The following is a 27,543-nucleotide window of genomic DNA, read 5'->3' as shown; positions in this document are numbered from 1 at the left end:
CTTCTGATATGAAAGAATGCGATGCTCCTGAATCGAATAAAACATAAGCCGATACTAAATTAATAAGAAGAGTACCCCTCATAGTGGCAGGCTGGTCTTGAGCTTCATTCATATCAACATGATTAGCCTGACCACGACCATAAGGCATGGCATTGTTATTATGGGGCTGATTGTTAATGCTAGTTGAAGGCAGAGCCAACTGGATCTTTTTCTGATTGCACTCTTTGGCAAGGTGACCTGGACGGCCACATCTGAAGCATAGACCATCATTGAGATTGGGAGCAGGAGCTTGGGGTGGTACAGCCCAAAGAGGCTGCCTCTACGGTGGAGGGGGAAGACGAAGTGCAGCATAGGACTGTCTTGGTGCAGGTGCAGTTGGACGATACATGCTGTGGGGGATCTGTCGGGCATATACCCCGCGGCATGACCCGACACGAAGTATAATCCATCCGGACTTAGCGACTCACAAGTAACCTGGCGGGCAGGACAGATGGATGACAAGGCCCAAGGCCCAGAAGGCCGGTTCATACTATGGTGGGCCGGTTTACAAGGAAAGGCATAAGGAATATTCCCTTATAAAGGAAGCAAGACTAGGACTCCACTTGTAATAGAGCAATCCTAATCCTACTAGGACTAGTCATGTAACCCTCCCCTTCAACATATATAAGGAGGGGCAGGGCTCCCCAAAGAGGGATGAGGCAAGAAGAAACAATCTTTAGGGCTAAACACAAAGAGCCAGTTTAACGGTGACTCTCTCGTGACGATAATGAGACCTAGCCACAAACAACATGTAGGGTTGTTACTGGTTGATGTTTTCCGGGGGCCGAAGCTATCTAAATCCTTGTCTTGTGTTGCATCTCTCGATTCCGCTCAACCCCTCTCAAGCTACCACATAGATGTGTTGGCCTCACGACTAAGTCCTCACACTCGGGCATCTGTCGGGACAATTCCACGACAGTTGGCGCCCACTGTGGGGCATGCGCATGGCGCTGATGTGTTCTTGAAGGGATTTCTTTAGGGTTCAAGAAGCTACGACCCGCCGCATCAACAAGAGCCGACGTGGAAGAATTCACGTCAACTATGAATTTTATTAGTAAAAATTTGAAAAAGTTTTCAGCGGCGGCATTTACAAGTTTGAGACGAGAGAAGCTAAGGTTCGGCGTTCTGTGCGCTGCCGCCGAAGCGACATGGCAAATCAAAGCCAGATCGATAAAGGAAGCCGACATGATTTCCGCTGAGTCGCCATACGCCACGTCATATCAATCCGCAAGTTGCCGCTACTGCGTATGTACGCTTGAAGCTCCGAGTATGCAGTGTCCCGTTTGCTGTCTCGAGAGAATCAACCGCTGCTGCTTCTAGGAGTCCCAAGGGCCTTCATGTGAAGCTAAGCAGAATTGTTTTATGCTTACATTACCGATCAAGAACTAGTACTCTGATCAGCCGGCTACTAGTACTAGTGCTTGTCACGTCAAGCTACAATTTTTTGGTTCCCCACAACACGTCAAGTTACAGAGATTAGGGTTACATGCGCCGCTTCACGCGTCTGGGCGTCCCGTCGAATTAGATTGGAATTTGCGTTTCTGCTGCTGCACCACCTATGAAGTCGAGTCTGACAGGTGTTTCTATCTCCAGCAAGATCAAGACCTAAGGCTGTGGTTGTCGTTGTCCGATCCACCGAGTTTTATATTGCTTGTTGTTTGAAGTCCTGAGGTAAAACAACAATCAGCTGCCTTTAATTCATGCGAAGATCGAAGGAATCAAAGAAAGGAAGAAAAATGCTACTCCGTTGCTGGGGAGGACACCTTGGGTAACCTTGCCACCGTGGCCTCGTGTTGTGTTGTCCTAATCTGCTGCCACGCCTTGAACCGCCACGCCGCGGCTCGGCCATGCCCCGCCTCCACCGGCGTTTCTTCAAGTCGGGCTTGGGGTCAACCTCGCCTCTACCTAGTTGCCACCACGAGAAGCTCCATCCACCGAGGGAAGTTTTGCTGCTGTAGCACTATGCGCCGCTGATCTACTCAAAAAACAATGTGTGCGGACGGAGACAAAAGCAAGGTTTGACCGGTTCTAAAGGGCATTAGATGCAGCCCACGTGGGATCAAAATAGAATTCGTTGCTATACACATGAGGGCCATGGCTCGGGTTTTCGAGTGGACTGATGGATACGAGCGGGGTCCGCCGGCTGGACACCTCTGAGACCTGACTGGCGCATAATTTCGATTCCCTATCTGACGAGGAACATGTTGCTGGTTACCTCATCAACCATACATGCTGGCACCTATTATATGAGGATCGTAAATCTTTGAAATAAATCAGGTGATATCCATTTAGTTTAGTTTTTTATTAGTACTTGTTAATTTTTTGTGAAAACAACTACTCTGCCCTATAGTGTTGTTATATACAGGTAAATTATTCATTACAAAAGTTTTGATATACCGCGGATATGGAGCATGCGCCAGCGTCATTTTTATGGCGTTCGTCCGCTGTCCCCCGCATCCGGGTCATACATCCGGCCTGGTCTACATCAACATACGACCGACTCACCCGTCCATGCCGGTTTACAACACCGGTGCCGACTTTCCCCGTCCGCACCGGCTTACAATGCCGCAGCCGACTCCTTTACAGTCAGGACAAGTCAGGTGGTATCCATCTAAAGTTATTTTTGGTGCATATTGTTTTTGTCAAAGAAACAATTACTCGGGTCGGCAATATTTTTTTTCCAGGATAATGATTCATTGTAAAGATGGTGTCATGCCGTATCTATGGAGTACGCGGATGTACATAAGTCGCCGCCTCTGCGGACCCGGTCTACATTAACTCGTCCGCTCGCACGGGTTACTGCGCCCGCAATTAACTCGCCCGTCTGAGCGGATTACTGCGCTTGCTATTACTCGCCCGCCCGCACGGCTTACCGCGCCTGCGGTTGACTCTCCCATCCGCACCGGCTTACAATGCCGCAGTCGGCTTATCTGTCTGCTCTCATGGCCGACTCGGTCGTGATTGGTTTTAGCGTCACCAAGGTGATCATCAAATCCGTGACGGATAATTTCCGGCCTAAAATACTAGGTGAAATCCATCTAAATCTAGTTTGGACACATTGTTTTTGTCAAAGAACAATTACGTTGGTTTGTATCTTATTTATATGCAGGATAGTTATTTCAAAGTGGCATTTATACCGCGGATGATTGTCCTTGCCGTGCCGCTCAATAGAAGCGCCTATATTGCCGCTCTTGCGGACCAATCTACATCAACATACTGGGCTGCGCCTGTCTGCATGAGCTATTTATTGAGTAGGAGCACGTCACTGCTTGGGTAGACCGGTTTTCTTCCAACAAATTGGAGGTAAATTATCATTCAGCCACCGTCTGCACTTGATGGCTCAATGGACATGCACACAAGTCGCCGCCACTATAGTTTGGTTAAACTTCAAACAACCAGTTGGAAGGAACCATTGGCCGAGTTGCTGACACGGCTCATACATGATCATTTATAGCCCGCCGCAGTCATCTCAACCTTTTGTGGATTCACATTACATTATCAATGCCAAGGATATACAATGAGTGTTGCGAAGATCATTAACTCACCACCTTGCTTCCAGCTTCAACATATGACATCGGTCCGTTGTTCAGTTATATGCCAGTTTATATCAGGGCCAAGTATGAAGAATCTCAAGCCAACTCCTCAAGTCGCCTTGCGACTCGGGGGCTACAATGATATGACTCAAGCAAGTGTTGCTAGTTTTTAGTGAATTCAAGAACCCTAGGACGTTGGAGGGAAAGATAACCCGGTCCCGAAGGCTACTACCATATTGATGAAAATTTAAAGGCTGTCAGATGATTTCTAATTCAAAAGGAAGAATGCCGGTTTAAAATCCAGTTCAAGGGAAATCTGTTCTCCCACAAAGCTCTGAAGCTCTCCAATCCGGTTTAAGAATTTCCGGTTCAAAAAGAATTAATCTCTTGCAAGTTCGAGTTTAAAGGCCGTCAGAAAATTTCCGGCTGAAGATTCCAGTTTAAAATCCGGTTCAAGGGAAAGATGTCTCCCACAAAGCTTTGATGCTCTCAGTATCCGGTTTAACATCCGGTTCAAGAAGAAATATCTCTCACAAAGTTTGAGTTCTCAGAAAAGTTACATGGGGGCTTTTGTTTATAAAGCAGAGTCATGTTTACCCATTGATCCGGCTTATAAAGCCATATATAAAAAATCACTTGGAGGCTTGGTTGTATTCAAACCATAGCTACACCTCTTGATCAGCGTAAGGCCACCAGGGTAATCACTTTGGGGCTTGGTCGTATTCTAACCATAGCTACACCTCTTGATCGGCGTAAGGCCACCAGGGAAATCATTTGGGGGCCAACGAGAGTGTTGCAAAAGCACAACTCAAACATAGGCACCCACGGAGCACAACTCAAAATATTGCTCGGGGGCTCCTTGCTTCTCAAAGAACAAAGAGTCTACACCCTTGTAATAGGCTATCAAGCCAGGCTTGTATTCACCTAAAACCCTGGGTTATCATGCCTCTTTAAGTAAGCCACTCCGTCCAGGTAATCCTGGTATGACCCGGCGAACGTTTGACAAGTCAATCTCATAGACCCTGAACTTGTCAAAGTTAAAACGACGATTGGTTAATGTGAGGTCCACCTTAAAAGGCTTTGTAAAATGGTTTAACTCGGTGGCCTGGCAGCCCATGAAAAGCCTCGCATGTTATTTTTATGTTTTTATTTGCCATGTTTTTTCGCCTTTGATAAGGCTTATAATATTTTATGATAAACCGACGTTTATTGACCCGCCTTGGCTTTCAACTACAAGGTGTCAGTACATGATCAGTTATAATCCGGTGCTTATTCACTCAGTCTGGTTTCGACTACAAGTCGCCAATATTATATATGGATAATCCAGTGTTTATTACAACCCGGTATAGTGTCACTATAAACTGTCAAGACATGGGAGGAGTTATCAGTACTCAAAATTTGGGTTATCACCCTTACTACAAAAAGTTGGTAAACCAATGATGTGATTCAATGTCATAGGTATGATATATTTCATATTTGATTATTCTTAAGTGCAGCCTTGGTTATAAACCCGGGTTATATGTTGGGCATTATGACCCGTCCAGCGGTAAACCGCCAGGACACTTTAAACTTGTTGTATGCAGAAAAAAGTTAAATAAAGCATGATTATAAATCACCGGCGTTTATTAACCTAGCCTGACTTTCGACTATAAGTCGCCAATATGATGATAAATTATCTAGTGTTTATTAACCCGGACTGGCTTGGTATTATAAGTCGCCAGTATATATTTGGATTGCGCCATTGGAATCATGCGCTCATATATCTGACGCTTCTGTGCTGACAGGCCCGAGGATGAGCCACCATCACGGCTGCGCCTGAGGGATCCCTGGTGTTCCTGAAGACCAGTCTCAACCTGAATAGCCTTGTTCACTATGGTGGTGAAATCAGCAAAGTCATGTACCAGGAGCGCTAGCTTGATATCAGGGTGAAGTCCGTCTTGGGACTTTTCTTGCTTACGAGCATCAGTAGCAATGTCTTATTTAGCGTAACGGGACAAGTCCAAGAATTCCCGCTGATATTAATCTACAAACTTGTTGCCTTGGGTGAGGTTACGGAACTCTCGCTTCTTCTTGTCCATGATTCCCTAAGGAATGAAGCAAGCACGAAAAGCAGCTTGGAAATCCGGCCAAGTGATGACCGTTCCAGCAGGTAGGGTATGCCTATGGTTGTCCCACCATTGAGCAGCGGGACCCTTCAGAAAGAATGATGCAAAGGTGACATAGCTAGAAGGAGCCACACTAGCAGACTCCATTTCACACGTGATGTCGCAGAGCCAGTCATCAGCAGCAAGGGGCTGAGTTGAGCTGCGGTAAATAGTTGGGTTGAGGCGCATGAAGTCATGTAGAGTTACTGGAGTTGGCTGTTGATTCGTGTTCGGAAGAGGAAACTGCGCCATCATTCCTTCCATGAACTGGCGGTTCAGCTCAAATTGTTGCATCATTCCAGCAAAGAATTCGGGTGATGGTGGATCATTGGCACCACGGCCACGACCAACGGGTCTAACCATCCTGCTAACATGTAAGAGGGGGTAGTTCAGCATTGAGCATTTGCAAAGACAAGGATCATTCATGATGAAACATGCATAATGAAAGAGGTATGTTGGATACCACATAGTAGTCAACACGACAGAGTGTGTACTATATAAAATACTATTCTAAGGAATAAATATGGCTTATCCAACTTTGGGGTGAATGTGGTCACGGGATCGTAATGTTAGAGTTAGTAAATTCTATCGGATCATGGGTTCCGGCAAAACCCTTAAGGTTCAAACACTCGGGTGCGTGCGAATATCTCCCCCCCTATCGGTCCGTGTCCTAACTTAGCCTAGATCTCACGAACTAACTCGACACACGTAGGGCCACCATCAGGACACCCATGGGGCCACCATCAGGCCCACGCCGACTAAACCTCCACCACCGCATGCATGCAGCTGCCGACCCAACCAGCTCGGCAGGCACCTGCGTGGCGGCATGCAGATCTTCGTGAAGACCCACCACTGCGCCACCTCAGCTGCCTGCCTACCTACATGGCATCGCAGGCATCGCTAGCCAGGGCGCGTGTCGACACAAGAAGGAGCGACGACGGACGAGACAGGTTTCTCCCCCGTCCCCGATAAATCAAGGACACCTAAGCAAGACGCATTAAAGGCGCCTTGTCATGTAATGCGAGGGATAACCTCGCATCACTATACCCTTTCCACCTCCTGTGTGCCACTGTGGCAACCCCTTTTTCTATAAAAGGAGGCCCGAGGCGACCAGAGGAGGGATTCGGCTTTTTGGAGCTCCTCACGCCCCATAGCTAGCTCAGGAACACAGATATACAATCCACCAAAGTAGGAGTAGGGTTTTACGCATCCTCGCGGACCGAACCTGGATAAACGAACCATGTGCTATCTGTTTGATCCGCTCTTCTCACGACCCCGCGCCCTGCTAACCACAGTAGGGATTCTTGTGATCCCATAGGTGTCGTTCCCACCGACATCTTTGGCGCGCCAGGTAGGGGCGCAGTTGTGAGAATCGGCTTTAGCAGTTAGTTCGACGCTTCTTCATCATCATGGCGCCCAAGAAGAAGACGACGGTGGCAGTTGGCCAGTCGGAAGCCGAACAGCCCGTCCCGACGCGGGCGAGCAGCGGATCAGTCGCAGAAAGGACCCAGGGCGCTGCTCGCGAACACCAACACCATCCCAGCAGACAGAGTTTGGGAGACGGTGATGTTTGTGCGCCTGGTAACGGGCCACACGTTGCCAAATCCAAAGGCGGAGCAAAGCCCTTCGCGGGTGGAGCGGGGCCTTCCAGGGTCATCGCCGCCGCGCCCGAAGGAGGCGCAAGGGCCTCCAAGACTCCCACGCCGGCGCCAACAGCGCGCTCCTCCCAGGCAGCGCGCGACGAACGGCGTAATCATGCCGAAGATCCCGGGCGTCGCCGTAGGAAGAGCCCCGAGCACCACTCCTGGGACGTAGAAGACCTACCCACTCGCCGAGGCGCTGGTGAAAACGGCATGCGACCGCGGGGTCGTGATAGAGCTCCTTCTGACATGGTCAGAAGTCGAAGCGTGTCGCGATCCGTGCAGGTTTCGCTGCCACCGACGCCAGCAGAGGCCCTGGAGCGTGCGCAGTTGCTCCTCGACTTTCCTCCCACTACGGGGAAACTCGACGAATGGAGAGCCACTATCCGAAGCCTTGTTGCGGTGGACAACAAAGACGAACCAAGTCCGGTGGGGCCCTCGGGTAGACGCTCCGATGGAGTCTCGCGGACTAGTGGTGGAAAAGCCGGCGGCGCCGTGACCACGGTGCATTCACCTCTTCCCCGTCCGGTACCGTGGACGCCAGCTTGTAGCGACGTCGCGGGCGACGACATCTCCATAGAATCGTTTGACCCGCGGACCCACTGTGACCAGCGCCAAGTTCTTCGGGAACAAGCCCATGAAGACGGTCGAACCACTATCGAGCGCCGGCGCGGAGCATGCCACCAGTCAGACAGGCGAGCAGGGCCTGCTGTGAACCACCCGGCCCCGGAGAGCCCTGCAGGCCTACCTTACGAGGTAGGCTGTCCGGCTTTTACCCATGAGCTACGGCAGTTCCAGTGGCCCACTCACCGCGCCTTCAAACCTGATGTTGGCGAAAAGTACAACGGCAAGACTCACCCATCTGAGTTCCTCAGAATCTACACCATTGCGATGCAAGCCGCCGGAGCCTGCAACGATAAGGTGCTTGCGAATTACTTTCCATTGGCTCTTAAACCCAATGCCATGTCATGGTTGATGCATTTGCCGGTAGACTCTATTTCCTCCTGGTTGGATTTGTGCCATGAGTTTGTGGACGCCTTTACTGGAGGTCACCAAGCCCATGGCCAAGCAAGCGACCTGCATGTCATTCCCCAGAAGGGAGGCGAGAGTCTGCGCAAGTATATACAGAGGTTCAGCCGGGTACAGTACAATATCCCTGATGTTCACCCTGCCGCCATCATTAGCGCGTTCCATCAGAACGTGCGTAACCGCAAGATGCGTGAAGAACTGGCAATGAACAAGGTGAAAGATGTGGCAGAACTCTATGTTCTTGCTGACAGATGTGCCTGAGCTGAAGAGGGAAGGAAGTACCCCGGCGAAGATGCCCGCGTGGAAACCGACTCCTTAGATGAGGATACTGCTGCCCCGGCAAAGAAAGATCGACGCCGCAACAGGAACCGCAAAGGTAAAGCTGTGCTTGCCGTCGAGGGGTCTGACGACGCCGGCTCCGCCATGAAAACCAAGGCAGATGACCCCAGCAAGGAAATTGCTGGATGTGTCGCCTGTCGGGCCTTGGGGGCTGCCGAGAAGCTAGGAAACTCCGACAAGCAATACTACAAGATCCATCGCACCAAAGGCCATGATCTCCAGAACTGCTGACAGGTTGAGCTCCTTGCTGAGAAGCAGAGTGCTGAATATGAGAGGCGGGACAAGGAGAAAGGCCAGGACAGTGCTGAGGGGTCCGGCAGGAAGCGTGACGGCCAGGCGGGCCGTCACGCAGAGATAAACAGTGGGAGAGGCCCGCCCGGGGCCGTGACAAAAAGCCAGAATACGATGATCACGAAGAGGACGATGAGTCTGGTGACCAAGAATTTCAGAAAGCTACAGAGACCATGTGCGTCGATAGCGGCGCCTCGCTGCATACCTCTCACCGCCAGTTTAAACAGTGGGCGCGTGAGATTACAGCGGCGGAACCGTCGTTTGATGACCAAAGGCCGCTGAATTGGTCCAGCACACCTATCATTTTTGACACTGAGGATCACCCAGATCACAAGACTGCAGTCGGGTTCTTGCCATTGTTGGTTTCACCAACAATACGCAACCTCAAGGTGACAAAGATGCTAGTCAATGGCGGGGCCGGTCTGAACTTAATCTCGCCTGCCGTGATCAAGAAATTGCAGATTCCTGATGAAGACCTCGAAGAGAAGGGCACGTTTCAGGGGGTCAACCCGGGAAGAAGTCAACCAAAGGGAAAGGTCACGTTGCCCGTGACTTTTGGTAGTGATCTAAACTACATGATAGAAAGGATTGTGTTCGACGTTGCCAAGATCCCCTTACCTTACAATGGGATCCTTGGCCACCCAGCACTGGCCAAGTTCATGGCGGCATCACATTATGCCTGCAACACCCTGAAGTTCACAGTGCAATGCCACAATCATGCCAGAACTGGTCATGCTCTCCAGGTGTTTGGCAAAATGCCACATGCACTTAGGCAGGTCTTGGGGTGGCCAAAAACTCCAGATGGGGGTCTCTTTAGATGCAAAAGAGAGTGGTGTGGTTAGTTGGACAAAAGGGGAAACTTGCTAGTGCAAGTTTTACAAAACTCCAATTCTGGACAGGAAATAAATGACATTATTTCATGAACCAGAAATGATCCAAAAGGTGCATGCTCTTGGACTTAAGGGTTTAACATGGGGGACTACAAGTAGGAGAAATAATCAAGGGTATAGGAGCAACTAAAATGGTGGTTGCTGTACAAATCCTCAAGTTGGACCAGAATGGAAATGAGGTTGATCCACTCAAATTTTTAAGAGAACATAAATAGGTTTTTGCACAAAGTGAAATAATATGCTCCTACTGACCTCCCTTAATTCTGGTAGAAGTTTTAAAGAAATATTTAAATAGGTTGCAGTGCAAAATGCACTCTGGACCAGAGAAGAAAAAATGAGTGCAGGGCTCAAATTATTTTATGAATGAAATATATTTTTGCATAAAAGTTATTTAAAATCATCACATGACATCTCCAAATTTTTGTGGAAATTTTAAGTGAGTCCATCAAATGGTTGTAGTTCAAATATGGTCAATTAACCTTGACAACCATTTCCCAAAAAATAAAGATCAAGCCACTTAATTATTTAATTAATTACACTGATAACAGCAAAGTTTTTCTTGAGAGGTTAAACAAGTCCAACAACATAATTGAAAAGTTTTCTCTCTGGGAAAAACTCATCATAACAGGGAAGGAAATGATTTTTTAAAAAAAAATCAAAATGGAGCTCAGAAATCCGAAGTCTTAATTCCTGGAAAAAATTTAAATAAAACCAGGCCAAAGTTTTGGGGTGTCACAGATACTAACCCCCTTAAGAAAAATCTCGTCCTCGAGATTTGTCAAAAGCTGTTTTAAGAAAACTAAACGCAATAAAAAGTGGCTACAGTGAGAGGGCAATAAGTGGTGAAAAACCACAGTGTGAAAACCGGGGCTGCGCGGAAAAGTCTACGGTTCGGGACAAAACCGGGTGGTCTCTATGCTGGATAAAAATTTAGAATAATCTTCTAAATTTAAATATACGCTGGTCGTACCCGAGAGCACAGTGCTCTCTCTGGCCGATAGGTGGACCCGGGGCCCACTGTCAGCCTCTTCTTCTCCCACTGGCTCTTTCTTCTACCTCTGGCTCTCTCTTCCTCCTCTCTCCCGCGCGCTTTCTCGCGCTTTCTCCATCGGCGATGCCTAATGCGTAGGGCATCTAGGCCGTACCGTGGTAGTGCGCGGCGTGCTAGCTGCCGGTGCAGCGTGCACTCACCTCGCGGGCCAGCACGCTGTCGGAACTGCTCGCGGATTTGACTCCGAACACTGGCGATCGGCGACGATCGGCGTTGGTGGACTTCGCCCACCGTACACCGAGCTCGAGCTATAAAAACGGCCGGGGTGCCTCTCTCTTCTTCCTCACATCTGGCCTCACTTCTCCTCCTCCTTTCTTCATTACTGCTTACAGAAGCTCGGTCGAGGCTCTAATGGCGGAGGCGATGCCGGACTGGTTTGTGATCCTGATATGCGGAGGGTTGGCGACGCTGCTGGGGCTCTCTGTGCTCCTGTGTGCGATGATTTTCGACGAGTATTGCGATGCTGCGGCTCGGGTGTTGGCTCTCCGCGGTGGTGGTGATCATGAGGAGTAGATGAAGCATGCCGGGTGCTTACTATTGTTAGGGGGGTGATTAACTGGATGTAACACCGTTGCAAAGTTTTGCAACCAGTGTATGTGTCCGAATGATTATGGTTGTGAGTCTGCTGTGTGGTGCTGTGTGAAATTAATCCGCGTCGTGAGAAGGGGCAGGTGTGGCAACTCAGGGAAAAGAAATCTCGCTCCAGGATTTTGCGAGGGAAAAACAGTTAATTTAAAGGAGCATAAACCACAACAAAAACTACACACATAAGTAGAAGCCAAATAATTGATTTGTCGTACAAACTCAGGGTATCACGCATAAGTCACATAAATAAATGCTGCAAGGAACAAATACAATAGTGACGTCTAAAATGAAAACGGTAACTGGACAGGGTCCTGATAAAATGTCTCTGGTAGAGGAATACACTCCTCTTCTATTGGAGGAAGTGGATTGACCAGTCGGTGTATGCGTCTCTCCGTGTCGGGTCTCAGTGGTCTGCCGATGGCAACCTGAGGATTTAAATCTGCGAGGCTCTGGAGATAATCCATCACTCGCTGGTTTAAATGCTCTTGAGCTATGATGTACTGGATAAGGTTGGCCAGAACTGGGTCTCTCTCAATCAGTCCACCGGGAAAAGACGTTACTTCTCCGGGTGCTGCACGACTCGGAAAGTAATAGTATCCTCGTTCGCAGGCATAGGGTACTGCGGATCGAAGACGAGCAATCGCTTCTTTTGCAGCAGCTTCTATGGCCAAGGGTGGGGTTGGCATAGATTTCCCCACGAAGGAAACTTCTATTGGATCTTGGTTGGGGTCTACAGGAGGAATGTGTACTGCTGCCCAATATTCCGAGGTGGATGGGGTGATCCTTGATTTGAACAGCTCGTACTGGGGTGGCTGGGTAGAACCCATGGTACTGCGGGTAAAATCCCACAATAATTTGACAAAGCTACCTGGGGTTGCATCTGGGGTCCTCAGATGAATGCTGGGGTTCGGCATGACCGGATGAAGTGTGAGTGTTGTGCGCAAAGTGAGGTTTGCTGGGGGTAAGGTCACAAGGTGGCCTTTATATAGCAATGGAGCCGGATCGTTTTACCGTGGTGAAAGGTAATAAATCTGCCAGCTTAGCTCCAAAGGTCGGTTCAGTGTCAGAGATACACATATCTCATAAAGAGACGTGTTACTGTGGTTGTTGTCGGGCTGGTTTTGGTAGTTGTGCCAGGAAGAATATGCAGCTATGCGCTGACTAAACAGGCAAGGCTATTATTAAAACAGAGGCACAAAGACAGGCTGCGTTAATATGCGCGGTCGCATGATTACAAAGCGATGATACACTCAAACTTGGTGCTACTCATACTGCTTAGTCTACTTCGTTTATGTCTAAACGGGCGTGCCTGGTGGATGTCGAGGCTTCTCCACGTGTCTCTCTGCCGGGATTAGTCGGAGATGGCGGAGGAACTGCAGGGTCGGGGTAGTGAGAATGACCATTGCGGGGATTGTTGGCCACAACCCCGTTGGAGTGTGCTCCCAAAATGCGACGAAGCACCTCTGGGGTTATCGCAGCACCTTGGCCGATGGTTGGGGCAGATCTCGGGGTCTCAATTGGTTGTCCAAACAGCACGACTGGGTTGTCGGTGTTGGGCTCGTTTTCTTCTCTTGCCGGGGCTCGACGAACCAGCTCTCCAAGAGCTGCGATTAGATCAATAGTGATCTGGTCGAACATCGCCTCTAGTGCACTTACATAGCGCACTAGGTGCAACAATGCGGGGTCCGTCTCGTGATCTCCATTGGAAACTTGGGGTGGTCTACCATACCCTTCACGTCTGGGATAGTAGTGGAACAAGCGACAGTTAACTCTGGGCGACAAGTGCCTGAGATGAACTATAGCCTCTCGAGCGGCTAGCTGGATGGCTTGCGGCTCAAAGGAAGTTGTCCTTCCAGTGAACCGGTAGGGACGCTCGGGTGCTAGACTCCTACCGTAAATGTGCACAGTGGCCCAGAATTGGCGGTCTTCACCGCTCATGGGTCCTTGATACACAACATATTCTGGTGGCTCCTCTAACGCGTAGGCACGACGGGTGAGGTTTGCGAGGATGGTCACAAAACCTCCAAGGTTGGTTGCTGTGGTTTCGTTGTGCACTATAGGTCCAGGCATTGTGGCTCGGTTTGGGGGTAGCGGCTGTGCTGTGCTGGTTTGGGGCGAGCGCGTCCCTTTTTATAAGAAAAAGGGGACGGAGTCTTCCTTCGCACGCTTGCGAGAAAGGACTATTTAGGGGCCAGTCACTGGCGCATGAGTGACAGGTTAGGTTGATAGGTTGGGCACCGACTGCCAAAAGGTTTTGGGTCACTGTGTGGTTATCTTGCACGAGAAGCTTGGCTGGGGTTTGGTGTCACACCCTAGCTAGTCATGCATTAGAGTGTTGCATCATGTTTACTCTTTCATCAGAAACTTGAAATGGGGATGACAGAACCCCCAGTCCCCTCTGAAACCAACTAGGGTTACTAAAATAATTTTTCAATGAACCTGAAATGCCCTTCTAAAATGCCCATCATTTTTGTCTTGGTTCAGAACCTCTGCCAAAAGTGGTGCACATTTTCCTAGGCCATCCTAGGGTTTTTGAATTAAATCATAAATATTTGAATTTGGGCATTTAAAATAATATAAAATATTTAAGTGCTCAAATATCTCCAAACTAAAATGTTTCATGTTGGAAATAATCCAACTATGGGCCAGGAATAGTTTGGTGATTTTTGAAGTTGCCTAGGTATTTTATTAAATTCAACAAAGTTGCAGATATATATTAAATAAAACAGAAACAGAAAAAAAGGGGAAAACTTACCTGGCGCCACCGCAGGCCCACCAGCCAGCCCACCTGGCCGGCCCAGCCCGGCCACCGCTCCAGCGAGCTGCTTGGCTTGCCAGGCAGGCAGCCAAGGTGCTCGGCGGCGGCACCGCAGCTCGCCACGCAGCTGCACGCCGCCCGGCCTCCCCCTCTCGCCGCCCTGATGGCCTGGACGAGCTCCACCTCGCGCCCCGACCCTCCTGGACACCTCCATTCGCCCCCAGTTCCTCTCCCTCGCGCTCCCACGCCATGGCCGACGCCACCGTCGCCGCACCACCGCCGTAGCCGTGCTCCCCGTCGTCTCCACGCCGCGCCACCCTGTCCAGAAGCTCCGCCGTCCTCTACTCCTTCGAGCTAGCCGAGCCCCGAGCGCTCGCGTGCCTCGAAGCCGCCGCACCAACCTCGCCCGAACCGCCATCGCCGGAGATCCCCTTCGCCGTCGCCGCCGCAGCAGCTCGTCCCCGACCACGCCGTCCTTTCCATCAAGACCACAGTGAGCTGGGCTAACTTCCCCTTCCTCTCTTTCTCTCTCTCGAGCACCACAGCGAGCGCACCAAGATCACCCGCACGCGCCGTCGCGGACCTCGTCACCGACGTGCTTCCGGCCACACTCCGGCCACAAGATGGTGTCCATCTTGCTCACCGAGTCCCACAGCACCTAGCTAGCCACTCCACGAGCCTCACCGACCCCTCTAGCGCCAAGTTCATCCTCGACCGAACCCCGGTGGCTGCCAAAGTCGTCGCCGGCGCCAACTCCGGCCACCCCGACCCCAACGGACTCCGCCAAGAGCTGCGGTTTGTCCTCAGCTCCACTCCGGTGGTCTCCGCGGCCCCTTTGGTGGCCGAAATGGCCAAAACCACTCCCGCCGCCGCGTCTGGCTCGCCGGCGGCTAAACGCCGGCGTCGCTGGCTCTGACTTGACCACGGGTGGGCCCTGGTTGACTCCCCTGAGTCAATGACAGGTGGGGCCCAGCCCTGCTAATTATACAGGATTAGTTTTAATCAAATCTTAATTAAAATAATCACCCTGACATGCGGGACCCACTGTCAGGTTTGACCCAGACCTGTTCCGTTGACCTGCTGACGTCACCCTGACGTCAGGCTGACGCAGTAATTGATTTTCTGGATTTAAATTTAATCAGGAAATTCCAGAATATTATTTAAACTTCAAAAATTCATAACTTTTATTCTGTAACTCCAAATTGGACAAATTATATATGAAAAATGATCAGAAAAATCCAATCTATCCATCTGTACTATTTTCATGCATGATCAAACAAGTTAAATTGATGTTTTAAGCAGAACAAGGAAAAGCACTTTAAAAGGCCATATCTGAATTTGAAATTTGAATCCTTGATTCAAATTTGTTTAAACCCTTCTGGTTTTAGTTGCATTAGCCCAACACACTCATATTGCTATGTTTCATGCATGCATCATATTGTTGCACATTGTTTGGTGATGGTTGTGTATCGGTGTCCTTGCGACAGGTTCTGCCCCCGAGGAGTACCGTGATTACCCTAACGAAGAACCATATCAGTGCATCGAACCATCAGGCAAGCAACCAACCATTTGATCATATCGATACAATCCCATGTTCTCGCTCCTGCTCTCTTTTACTGCATTAAGACAACGCGATTCAAACTGCTGTGTGCTACGGTAGTTGAACCCATTTCCTCTGCATGACCTGTCATTGCCACAGTAACTAGATGAAACCCACTAGCATGTGTAGGAGTTGATTGAGCCCTATGTATGTGTTGTTCCTACCTTGCTATGCCTGCTATGCTTAGAGTCGTGTCAGGTCTGGTTCATCTGGGTGATGGGCTAGAGTGGAATGATTATGTCGGTAATGAGAGTGGTGTGGTGAACACGATTTGGTAAAGGTATCGATGAGAGGCCATGTAGGAGTACATGGTGGGTTGTTTCATTGAAGCCGACCTTAAGCACTGAGATCTGTATGTGTGATTTAAGAATCAGCTACTACCATGCATTGGGCCCGAAACCAATGGACCCTCTCGGCTTCTTATTCACCCTAGTTCTCCGTCCAGGAGTTGCAAGTAGTTTCTGGTGTTTGTAGCCTACTGGAGGCCGTGGACAGCGCTGACCGTAGGGGTGGGCTGTGATGCGGTAGGTACGTGGCACGGTGTACCGAATACCCGTTAGGTATCTCGGGAACCCTGTTCACATCGTTCGGGGCCGTATGGGAAACCTCGGCCAGACTCCCTGCGGATGGAACCTGGATAGGCGATAAACCTGGACTGGAGGCTTAGGTGATTAGGTAGGTCGTGGCCGACACCCACGTTGGGCTTCCGCTTGAAGGTTGTCGAGTACATGTCGTGTAAGCGACGGTAAGTGGTGAGAGCGTGTATGAAGAAGTACACCCCTGCAGGGTTAACATGATCTATTCGAATAGCCGCGTCCGCGGTAAAGGACTACTTGGTTGCCTATACAGTTCATAGACAAGTAAATGGAAACTACTAAAAGCCTCAAGATAAGTGTGAGTGCCGAGGATGGCTCTTCCGTAGGAAGACGGAGGTGGATCCTCGGTAGTGTATTGAAGTGGTGAGTAGTGGACTCGTGTGCGCAAAACCATTTCAAGTTGGAGTATCGTAGGATAGTCTAGCCAAGAGTCAAAGCTGGCTTGCTGCAATAACTCCACCAACCCTTCTTGATACTATGCATGTATGTAGGATCTGATGTAAGTCTTGCTGAGTACCTTTGTACTCATGTTGCTATAATCTACATTTTTACAGAAGACGCTGCAACCCCTTCTGATGGGTTCTATGTAGACGTTGACATCAACGAGTAGGCTAAAGACCCAGGTGGTGACCCTGAGCTTGTGAAGGACCACGTAGTATAGCTAGGCTTTCCAAGCCTCTTTTATTTTACTAGTTGTCTGTACTCAGACAAGTTACTTCCGCTGCTGGTTTGTATGACTGTATGACTTGTATGTTGGGTCGTGAGACCCGTACCTTTGTGTATGTTATGTATGGCTCCCTGAGCCTTAAATAAAGTACTTGTGTCGTAGAGTCATGTTGTGATGCTTCGTTGTATTTGCACATATCGAGCATATTGTGTGTATGATTGAAATGCTTGGTATGTGTGGGATCTGACTATCTAGTTGTTTATCTTTAGTAGCCTCTCTTACCGGGAAATGTCTCCTAGTGTTAACGCTGAGCCATGGTAGCTTGCTACTGCTCTGGAACACTTAGGCTGGCCGGCATGTGTCCTTCTTCGTTCCTGTGTCTGTCCCTTCGGGGAAATGTCACGCTTTGAGTACCGGAGTCCTGTTAGCCCGCTACAGCCCGGTTTACCGGAGTCCTGCTAGCCCAGTGCTACAGCCCGGACCCACTTGCTGATGACCGACACGTTCGAAGCTGGGTCATGGATGCCTGTCCCTGTAAGTCTGTGCCACTTTGGGTTTACGACTAGTCATGTCAGCCCGGGCTCTTTATCATATGGATGCTAGCGACACTATCATATACGTGAGCCAAAAGGCGCAAACGGTCCCGGGCAAAGGTAAGGCGACACCCGTGGGGATACTGTGCGTGAGGCCGCAAAGTGATATGAGGTGTTACCGGCTAGATCGATGTGACATCGAGTCGGGGTCCTGACAGCGTTGGCATCAGAGCCGGACTGCCTGTAGGTTCTCCAAGCCAAACTGGTCGATGTTGAGTCTAGAAATTCTTTAGTTATATGTAGGGGAATTGTTTGTGGGTTGGAACGTAAGGCTCTTTTTACTCCTTATACCTTATGACCTTCTGATCTGAGTCAGTCCATTCTTCCACCGGGGATAAGGAATTAGGTTCTATTCTCTCTATCAGGATCACGTGTTACTAATCAGTAGTACCTTATAAGTTTGATGGTTACAAGCCTAGTTCAGTTCTACTACCACATTATGTTGCCAGAATGGTTTCAGAACTTTGATATGATGATGTTGAGTGTGTACGAAATCCTTTGTCAAATGTCTCAAAATCCTTTTTGAGCATTTACAGCTGTTATGCTGCCGAAATTTTGCTAGAAATTCTAATGCCTTTGCATTATGATTATGCTTTCAGATGGCCACTCGCGACCTCAATCAAGTGGTTCGCCTGACTCGATGCCTAGATGTACCCGGCCATACTGCTAAGTTGGTCAGGGTAATGACTGAGGCTGGATACCGCTGGTATCCTGAGTACACGGTCGAAGAGCAATTCCGGGACTTCAATCAAAGCCAGTATCTCTGCACTGTCAGGATATTTCCATCTTATCCTGGATCCACCGAGCCTCTTCACTGCTCCTATGGACTCGGGGTTACTATTGAGATGGCTGTGCAGGACGCCGCCTACTCTATGATGACCATTATGCGAGTCAGATCTGGTCTATTTCGGGACTCTGAATTCCGGTATATGCCAGGATCACTTCCGGGAGCACAAGGGTATCTCCTGGCTATTTATGCTGACCCCACTCAGGAGGATTCACGGACTCGCACCACTGCTGAGATGCTCGAGGATAAGGACCGTGAAAATCGGGCCTTAAGGTTAGAGCTCTTCAATACCCGTGCTGACCACTGGGCCACTTTGACTCGGTTCGCACCGGCGGTGCAAGCTGGATATTCGGATATGCGCGATCTCTATCCTGTGAGATCTGCTCTGCCGGACGTGATGGTTTGGCGTGATGTAGGAGGCATCACCCCACCTCGCGGTCCCCGCAGGCCACCGTTTGTTGGTCCAAGGCCTCATCCTAGCCCCTATGGTCCACAAGCTCCGCGAGACCGTCTGTTTCCGGATGATCATGTTGAGCTTCCAGGCTATGGAGGTGACTTCTACGAGGACTACTACGGATCGGTCTGAGTTAGTGGTAGTATCACTAGTTCGCACTAGCTGTGTCGTCTATCGTCCCGCGTGACTCGTGGGATATGACCTAGTTTGTACACATTCCGGAGGGGTAGAAAAATAATGTATAGGAGCTTGGAATGCCTCCGATGAGATGTAATCCTCTTTTCACCGTAATAGTACCTTGTTTGGTCTTGTACTAAACCCTGTATGGTGTGTATGACGATGGAATAAAAGAAGCAATTTCTGTATCTACCACGTCATACGGATGATCATCTTGCATTCCGATTTATTCCTTACATTATGTATCCTATGTCGGAATTTTATCATCCTGACTAAATCATTGTCTTGTTTACCTAGGATGGTCAACACGCGCGCTAACCCTGCTTCCCAAGAGCAGGCCGAAGGCAGTGAAGCCAGGGATGCAAATCTGCCTCATCCTCCTTCACTAGCCGAGGTTATGATGGAAGCTGAGAGAAACAAGCGGGAGACCAACCGTTTGTTGGAGCGTATTGAACAGAACACAGCACACCATCAGAGGACTAACGTGGTGTCACTCAGTGATTTTATCAAATTGCATCCACCCACGTTCCACCACTCCGTCGAGCCTCTCGACGCTGATGACTGGCTTCGCAGTATCTCTCACAAACTGCGTTCCGCGCTGGTAGCGGAGGCTGACAAGGTCACCTTTGCTGCATATCATCTTGAAGGCCCCGCCAGTCTATGGTGGGAGAATTATGGAGCTATGCGCCCAGCGGGCCATGTCACTACTTGGGCTGAATTCAGCGAGGCTTTCCGTGAACATCACATTCCGGAGGGTCTCATGGACCGTAAACGTGAAGAATTTTGCAGTTTCACCCAAGGCCGACTTTCTGTGGATGCCTATAGCAGGGAGTTTGGTAATCTCGCCCGATATGCAACTGAGGAAGTGTCTACTGACGCCAAGAAGCAAGCAAGGTTCCGTAAGGGCCTTAGTCCTGAGCTTCGCCGCGACCTCCGTCTGCATGAGTGCACATCTTTTCCGAAACTTGTCAACAAAGCCATCAGTGCTGAAACTGGTCAGACTGACTATGACGCAACACGCAAGCATGGCCGTGATATGGGTTCCTCATCCGGTGCTGGTCCTCAGAAGCGCCGCGTGTGGGTGCCCAACACCGCCCTGCCACCCAGGTTCACACCGAGGCCATCTTTCCAGGCGCCTCGCCCTGTTCAACAGTCTGCACCGACCAAGCCCTATGGAGGTCCAACCAACAATGCTCCTCCACGTACCAGTTCCGTGACTTGTTTCAAGTGTGGGGAATCTGGTCACTATATGCGTGAGTGTCCCCAGACCAACCCCAACCAGTCTGCTAAAGCTGTTGGCCGTGGCAAGCCGACAGGAAAAATATTCCACGCCAAACCGGTCACCGCTTCACGTGGCCATGTCAACTGTATCTCTGCCGAAGAAGCTCAAGAGGATCCCAACGTCGTTCTCGGTACGCTTCTTGTTAATTGCCACCCGGCATCTGTTCTTTTCGATACAGGAGCCTCTCATTCGTTTATATCTGAAAACTATGCTCGCTTGCATAACGTCGCATTCGGTGATATGCCAACCTCTATGGTAATTCAAACTCCGGGATCCAAATGGCAAACTTCTAGAGTAAGCCATGGAAATGAAATCCAAGTCGACAGACTTGTTTTTCTCGCATCTTTGATAGCCCTTAAATCTTCAGATATTAATATCATTTTGGGTATGGACTGGATGTCAGCTCATCAAGCCAAAATTGATTGCTTCTCTAGGACTGTTCAACTCACCCATCCTTCGGGGAAGATAGTCAATGTCTTGACCCGAATAGCCAAGCGACAATTATATTCTCTTAACGCCAGCCCTTTGCCAGATCTTGAGGACGTGCCGGTAGTCTGTGACTTTCCGGATGTCTTTCCAGAAGAATTGCCAGGTGTTCCACCCGACAGGGATGTTGAGTTCGTAATAGATCTCATTCCAGGAACCGTTCCGATTGCTAGAAGACCCTATAAGATGGCACCCCTAGAACTAGCCGAGCTTAAGAAACAACTCGATGAGTCCTTGAAAAAGGGTTTCATCCGCCCTAGTTCATCTCCGTGGGCTTGCCCCGTCCTATTCGTCAAGAAGAAGGATGGTACGGACCGGATGGTTGTAGATTACCGACCTGTCAATTTGGTCACAATCAAGAACAAATATCCGCTTCCCAGGATCAACGACCTGTACGATCAGCTCGCTGGATCCTCAGTCTTCTCCAAGATGGATTTGAGGTTGGGCTACCATCAAATCAAAATCAGAAACGGGGACATTCCTAAAACGGCCTTTGTTACTCGTTATGGCCAATACGAGTACACCGTCATGTCCTTCGGTTTAACCAACGCTCCAGCCACCTTTTCTCGGTTAATGAACTCAATCTTCATGGAGTATTTGGATAAATTCGTCGTAGTTTATCTCGATGATATACTCATCTACTCCAAGAACGAGGAAGAACATGCCGAACATTTAAGGCTAGTGTTGAAGAAACTTCGAGAGCATCGCCTTTATGCCAAATTTTCGAAATGTGAATTCTGGTTGTCAGAAGTGACCTATCTGGGTCATGTAATATCTGGTAAAGGTATTGCTGTTAACCCCGAGCGAGTTCAAGCCGTCCTTAATTGGACTCCACCTGAATCGGTCAAGCAAGTTCGGAGTTTTCTGGGCTTAGCGAGCTATTGCCGTCGCTTTGTCGAGAACTTCTCCAAGGTTGCTAAACCTCTAACCGAACTCCTCAAGAAAGATAAGAAGTTCGAATGGACTCCACAATGTGAGCACAGCTTTCAGGAACTGAAAAGACGCCTGACCTCTGCTCCCGTGCTGGTACCGCCAGACTTCTCCAAGGACTTTGTTATCTACTGCGACGCCTCGCGACAAGGACTAGGTTGCATTCTTATGCAAGATCGACACGTAATTGCTTACGCTTCACGGCAATTGCACCCACATGAGGAGAATTATCCTACTCATGATCTAGAGCTTGCAGCCGTAGTCTATGCACTTAAGACCTGGCGACATTACCTCCTCGGTAATCGTTGCGAAATATTCACTGATCACCAAAGTCTGAAGTACATTTTCACCCAACCGGATCTGAATCTCAGGCAAAGACGTTGGGTTGAATTGATCACAGACTTCGACTTAGGAATAACCTACACCCCAGGGAAAGCTAACGTCATGGCTGATGCGCTAAGTCGTAAATCTTATTGTAACAACCTGATGTTACAACAGAGTCAACCGCTTCTCCATGAGGAATTTCGGAAACTTAACCTTCACATTGTACCCCAAGGTTTTCTTTCCACCTTGGTGGCAAAACCTACCCTTACGGATCAAATTATCAAAGCACAGAAGGTAGATCCGGGAATCTCCCGCATCAAGAGGAACATTCAGAAAGGAATTGCGAATTGTTTCTCCATTAATGATCAAGGAGTCGTATACTTCGGGAATCGACTAGTGGTTCCCAAAGTGCGCAACCTAAGGCGATTAATCCTTAAGGAAGCTCATGAATCTCCTCTCACCATTCATCCCGGTAGCACTAAAATGTATCAGGACCTACGCCAGAGGTTCTGGTGGACTAGGATGAAGAGAGAAATTGCTCAGTATATTGCAAATTGCGACGTCTGTCGTCGTGTAAAAGCAGAGCACCAACGGCCTGCTGGCACCCTTCAACCCTTAGCTATTCCTGAATGGAAATGGGATAAAATTGGTATGGATTTCATTACCGGTTTTCCCAGGACCAAGAGAGGGAATAATGCTATTTTCGTCGTGGTCGATCGTCTTTCCAAAGTAGCTCATTTCTTACCCGTTCGTGAGAGTATAACCGCTAGTCAGCTGGCAGACTTATACATCTCCCGAATAGTGTCTCTCCATGGTGTTCCTTTGGAAATTAACTCGGATCGAGGAAGTCTTTTCACCTCTCGATTTTGGGAAAGTTTCCAAAATGCTATGGGAACCCGTCTCTCTTTTAGCACCGCTTTCCACCCTCAGTCAAGTGGTCAAGTGGAACGCGTCAATCAGATTCTAGAAGACATGCTTCGAGCCTCTGTTATCTCATTCGGAATGGACTGGGAGAAGTGCCTTCCATTTGCCGAATTCGCCTACAACAACAGCTATCAATCTAGTTTGGGTAAAGCCCCTTTTGAAGTTCTCTATGGACGACGATGTCGAACACCCCTTAACTGGTCAGAGACCGGGGAAAGACAATTCTTTGGCCCGGATATGATTCAGGAAGCAGAAGAACAAGTTCGTATCGTTCGTGAAAAGTTGAAAACAGCCCAATCCCGTCAAAAGAGTCAATATGACCGAAAGCATAAGGCTATGACTTTCGAGGTTGACGAGAAGGCTTATCTTCGGGTCACCCCTCTGAAGGGAACCCATGTTTCGGTATCAAAGGCAAATTGGCTCCTCGTTACATTGGACCTTTTCGCATTCTCGCCAAACGAGGAGAAGTTGCCTACCAATTGGAACTACCTCCGCACCTCTCCAGAGTTCACGATGTCTTCCACGTTTCTCAACTCAGGCGTTGCTTCTCGGATCCTATCCGTGAAGTGGACCACGAAATGCTTGATCTCCAAGATAATCTTACATATCGAGAGTACCCCATTCGTATCCTCGATCAGGCCGAACGTACCACCCGACGTCATAATATCAAGTTTCTCAAAGTACAATGGTCGCACCATTCTGAGGATGAAGCAACTTGGGAAAGGGAGGATCGTCTTCGACTTGAATATCCCGCCTTCTTCCTGGAGGAACCCAAATCTCGGGACGAGATTCTTTTGAGTGGGGGTGAGTTGTCACACCCTAGCTAGTCATGCATTAGAGTGTTGCATCATGTTTACTCTTTAATCAGAAACTTGAAATGGGGATGACAGAACCCCCAGTCCCCTCTGAAACCAACTAGGGTTACTAAAATAATTTTTCAATGAACCTGAAATGCCCTTCTAAAATGCCCATCATTTTTGTCTTGGTTCAGAACCTCTGCCAAAAGTGGTGCACATTTTCCTAGGCCATCCTAGGGTTTTTGAATTAAATCATAAATATTTGAATTTGGGCATTTAAAATAATATAAAATATTTAAATGCTCAAATATCTCCAAACTAAAATGTTTCATGTTGGAAATAATCCAACTATGGGCCAGGAATAGTTTGGTGATTTTTGAAGTTGCCTAGGTATTTTATTAAATTCAACAAAGTTGCAGATATATATTAAATAAAACAGAAACAGAAAAAAAGGGGAAAACTTACCTGGCGCCACCGCAGGCCCACCAGCCAGCCCACCTGGCCGGCCCAGCCCGGCCACCGCTCCAGCGAGCTGCTTGGCTTGCCAGGCAGGCAGCCAAGGTGCTCGGCGGCGGCACCGCAGCTCGCCACGCAGCTGCACGCCGCCCGGCCTCCCCCTCTCGCCGCCCTGATGGCCTGGACGAGCTCCACGTCGCGCCCCGACCCTCCTGGACACCTCCATTCGCCCCCAGTTCCTCTCCCTCGCGCTCCCACGCCATGGCCGACGCCACCGTCGCCGCACCACCGCCGTAGCCGTGCTCCCCGTCGTCTCCACGCCGCGCCACCCTGTCCAGAAGCTCCGCCGTCCTCTACTCCTTCGAGCTAGCCGAGCCCCGAGCGCTCGCGTGCCTCGAAGCCGCCGCACCAACCTCGCCCGAACCGCCATCGCCGGAGATCCCCTTCGCCGTCGCCGCCGCAGCAGCTCGTCCCCGACCACGCCGTCCTTTCCATCAAGACCACAGTGAGCTGGGCTAACTTCCCCTTCCTCTCTTTCTCTCTCTCGAGCACCACAGCGAGCGCACCAAGATCACCCGCACGCGCCGTCGCGGACCTCGTCGCCGACGTGCTTCCGGCCACACTCCGGCCACAAGATGGTGTCCATCTTGCTCACCGAGTCCCACAGCACCTAGCTAGCCACTCCACGAGCCTCACCGACCCCTCTAGCGCCAAGTTCATCCTCGACCGAACCCCGGTGGCCGCCAAAGTCGTCGCCGGCGCCAACTCCGGCCACCCCGACCCCAACGGACTCCGCCAAGAGCTGCGGTTTGTCCTCAGCTCCACTCCGGTGGTCTCCGCGGCCCCTTTGGTGGCCGAAATGGCCAAAACCACTCCCGCCGCCGCGTCTGGCTCGCCGGCGGCTAAACGCCGGCGTCGCTGGCTCTGACTTGACCACGGGTGGGCCCTGGTTGACTCCCCTGAGTCAATGACAGGTGGGGCCCAGCCCTGCTAATTATACAGGATTAGTTTTAATCAAATCTTAATTAAAATAATCACACTGACATGCGGGACCCACTGTCAGGTTTGACCCAGACCTGTTCCGTTGACCTGCTGACGTCACCCTGACGTCAGGCTGACGCAGTAATTGATTTTCTGGATTTAAATTTAATCAGGAAATTCCAGAATATTATTTAAACTTCAAAAATTCATAACTTTTATTCTGTAACTCCAAATTGGACAAATTATATATGAAAAATGATCAGAAAAATCCAATCTATCCATCTGTACTATTTTCATGCATGATCAAACAAGTTAAATTGATGTTTTAAGCAGAACAAGGAAAAGCACTTTAAAAGGCCATATCTGAATTTGAAATTTGAATCCTTGATTCAAATTTGTTTAAACCCTTCTGGTTTTAGTTGCATTAGCCCAACACACTCATATTGCTATGTTTCATGCATGCATCATATTGTTGCACATTGTTTGGTGATGGTTGTGTATCGGTGTCCTTGCGACAGGTTCTGCCCCCGAGGAGTACCGTGATTACCCTAACGAAGAACCATATCAGTGCATCGAACCATCAGGCAAGCAACCAACCATTTGATCATATCGATACAATCCCATGTTCTCGCTCCTGCTCTCTTTTACTGCATTAAGACAACGCGATTCAAACTGCTGTGTGCTACGGTAGTTGAACCCATTTCCTCTGCATGACCTGTCATTGCCACAGTAACTAGATGAAACCCACTAGCATGTGTAGGAGTTGATTGAGCCCTATGTATGTGTTGTTCCTACCTTGCTATGCCTGCTATGCTTAGAGTCGTGTCAGGTCTGGTTCATCTGGGTGATGGGCTAGAGTGGAATGATTATGTCGGTAATGAGAGTGGTGTGGTGAACACGATTTGGTAAAGGTATCGATGAGAGGCCATGTAGGAGTACATGGTGGGTTGTTTCATTGAAGCCGACCTTAAGCACTGAGATCTGTATGTGTGATTTAAGAATCAGCTACTACCATGCATTGGGCCCGAAACCAATGGACCCTCTCGGCTTCTTATTCACCCTAGTTCTCCGTCCAGGAGTTGCAAGTAGTTTCTGGTGTTTGTAGCCTACTGGAGGCCGTGGACAGCGCTGACCGTAGGGGTGGGCTGTGATGCGGTAGGTACGTGGCACGGTGTACCGAATACCCGTTAGGTATCTCGGGAACCCTGTTCACATCGTTCGGGGCCGTATGGGAAACCTCGGCCGGACTCCCTGCGGATGGAACCTGGATAGGCGATAAACCTGGACTGGAGGCTTAGGTGATTAGGTAGGTCGTGGCCGACACCCACGTTGGGCTTCCACTTGAAGGTTGCCGAGTACATGTCGTGCAAGCGACGGTAAGTGGTGAGAGCGTGTATGAAGAAGTACACCCCTGCAGGGTTAACATGATCTATTCGAATAGCCGCGTCCGCGGTAAAGGACTACTTGGTTGCCTATACAGTTCATAGACAAGTAAATGGAAACTACTAAAAGCCTCAAGATAAGTGTGAGTGCTGAGGATGGCTCTTCCGTAGGAAGACGGAGGTGGATCCTCGGTAGTGTATTGAAGTGGTGAGTAGTGGACTCGTGTGCGCAAAACCATTTCAAGTTGGAGTATCGTAGGATAGTCTAGCCAAGAGTCAAAGCTGGCTTGCTTCTTTAACTCCACCAACCCTTCTTGATACTATGCATGTATGTAGGATCTGATGTAAGTCTTGCTGAGTACCTTTGTACTCATGTTGCTATAATCTACATTTTTACAGAAGACGCTGCAACCCCTTCTGATGGGTTCTATGTAGACGTTGACATCAACGAGTAGGCTAAAGACCCAGGTGGTGACCCTGAGCTTGTGAAGGACCACGTAGTATAGCTAGGCTTTCCAAGCCTCTTTTATTTTACTAGTTGTTTGTACTCAGACAAGTTACTTCCGCTGCTGGTTTGTATGACTGTATGACTTGTATGTTGGGTCGTGAGACCCGTACCTTTGTGTATGTTATGTATGGCTCCCTGAGCCTTAAATAAAGTACTTGTGTCGTAGAGTCATGTTGTGATGCTTCGTTGTATTTGCACATATCGAGCATATTGTGTGTATGATTGAAATGCTTGGTATGTGTGGGATCTGACTATCTAGTTGTTTATCTTTAGTAGCCTCTCTTACCGGGAAATGTCTCC

The sequence above is a fragment of the Triticum aestivum genome, chromosome 7A, assembly GCF_018294505.1.
Source record: "Triticum aestivum cultivar Chinese Spring chromosome 7A, IWGSC CS RefSeq v2.1, whole genome shotgun sequence".
In the NCBI taxonomy this organism is placed as follows: Eukaryota; Viridiplantae; Streptophyta; class Magnoliopsida; order Poales; family Poaceae; genus Triticum; species Triticum aestivum.
This window is presented reverse-complemented; position numbering follows the sequence as displayed.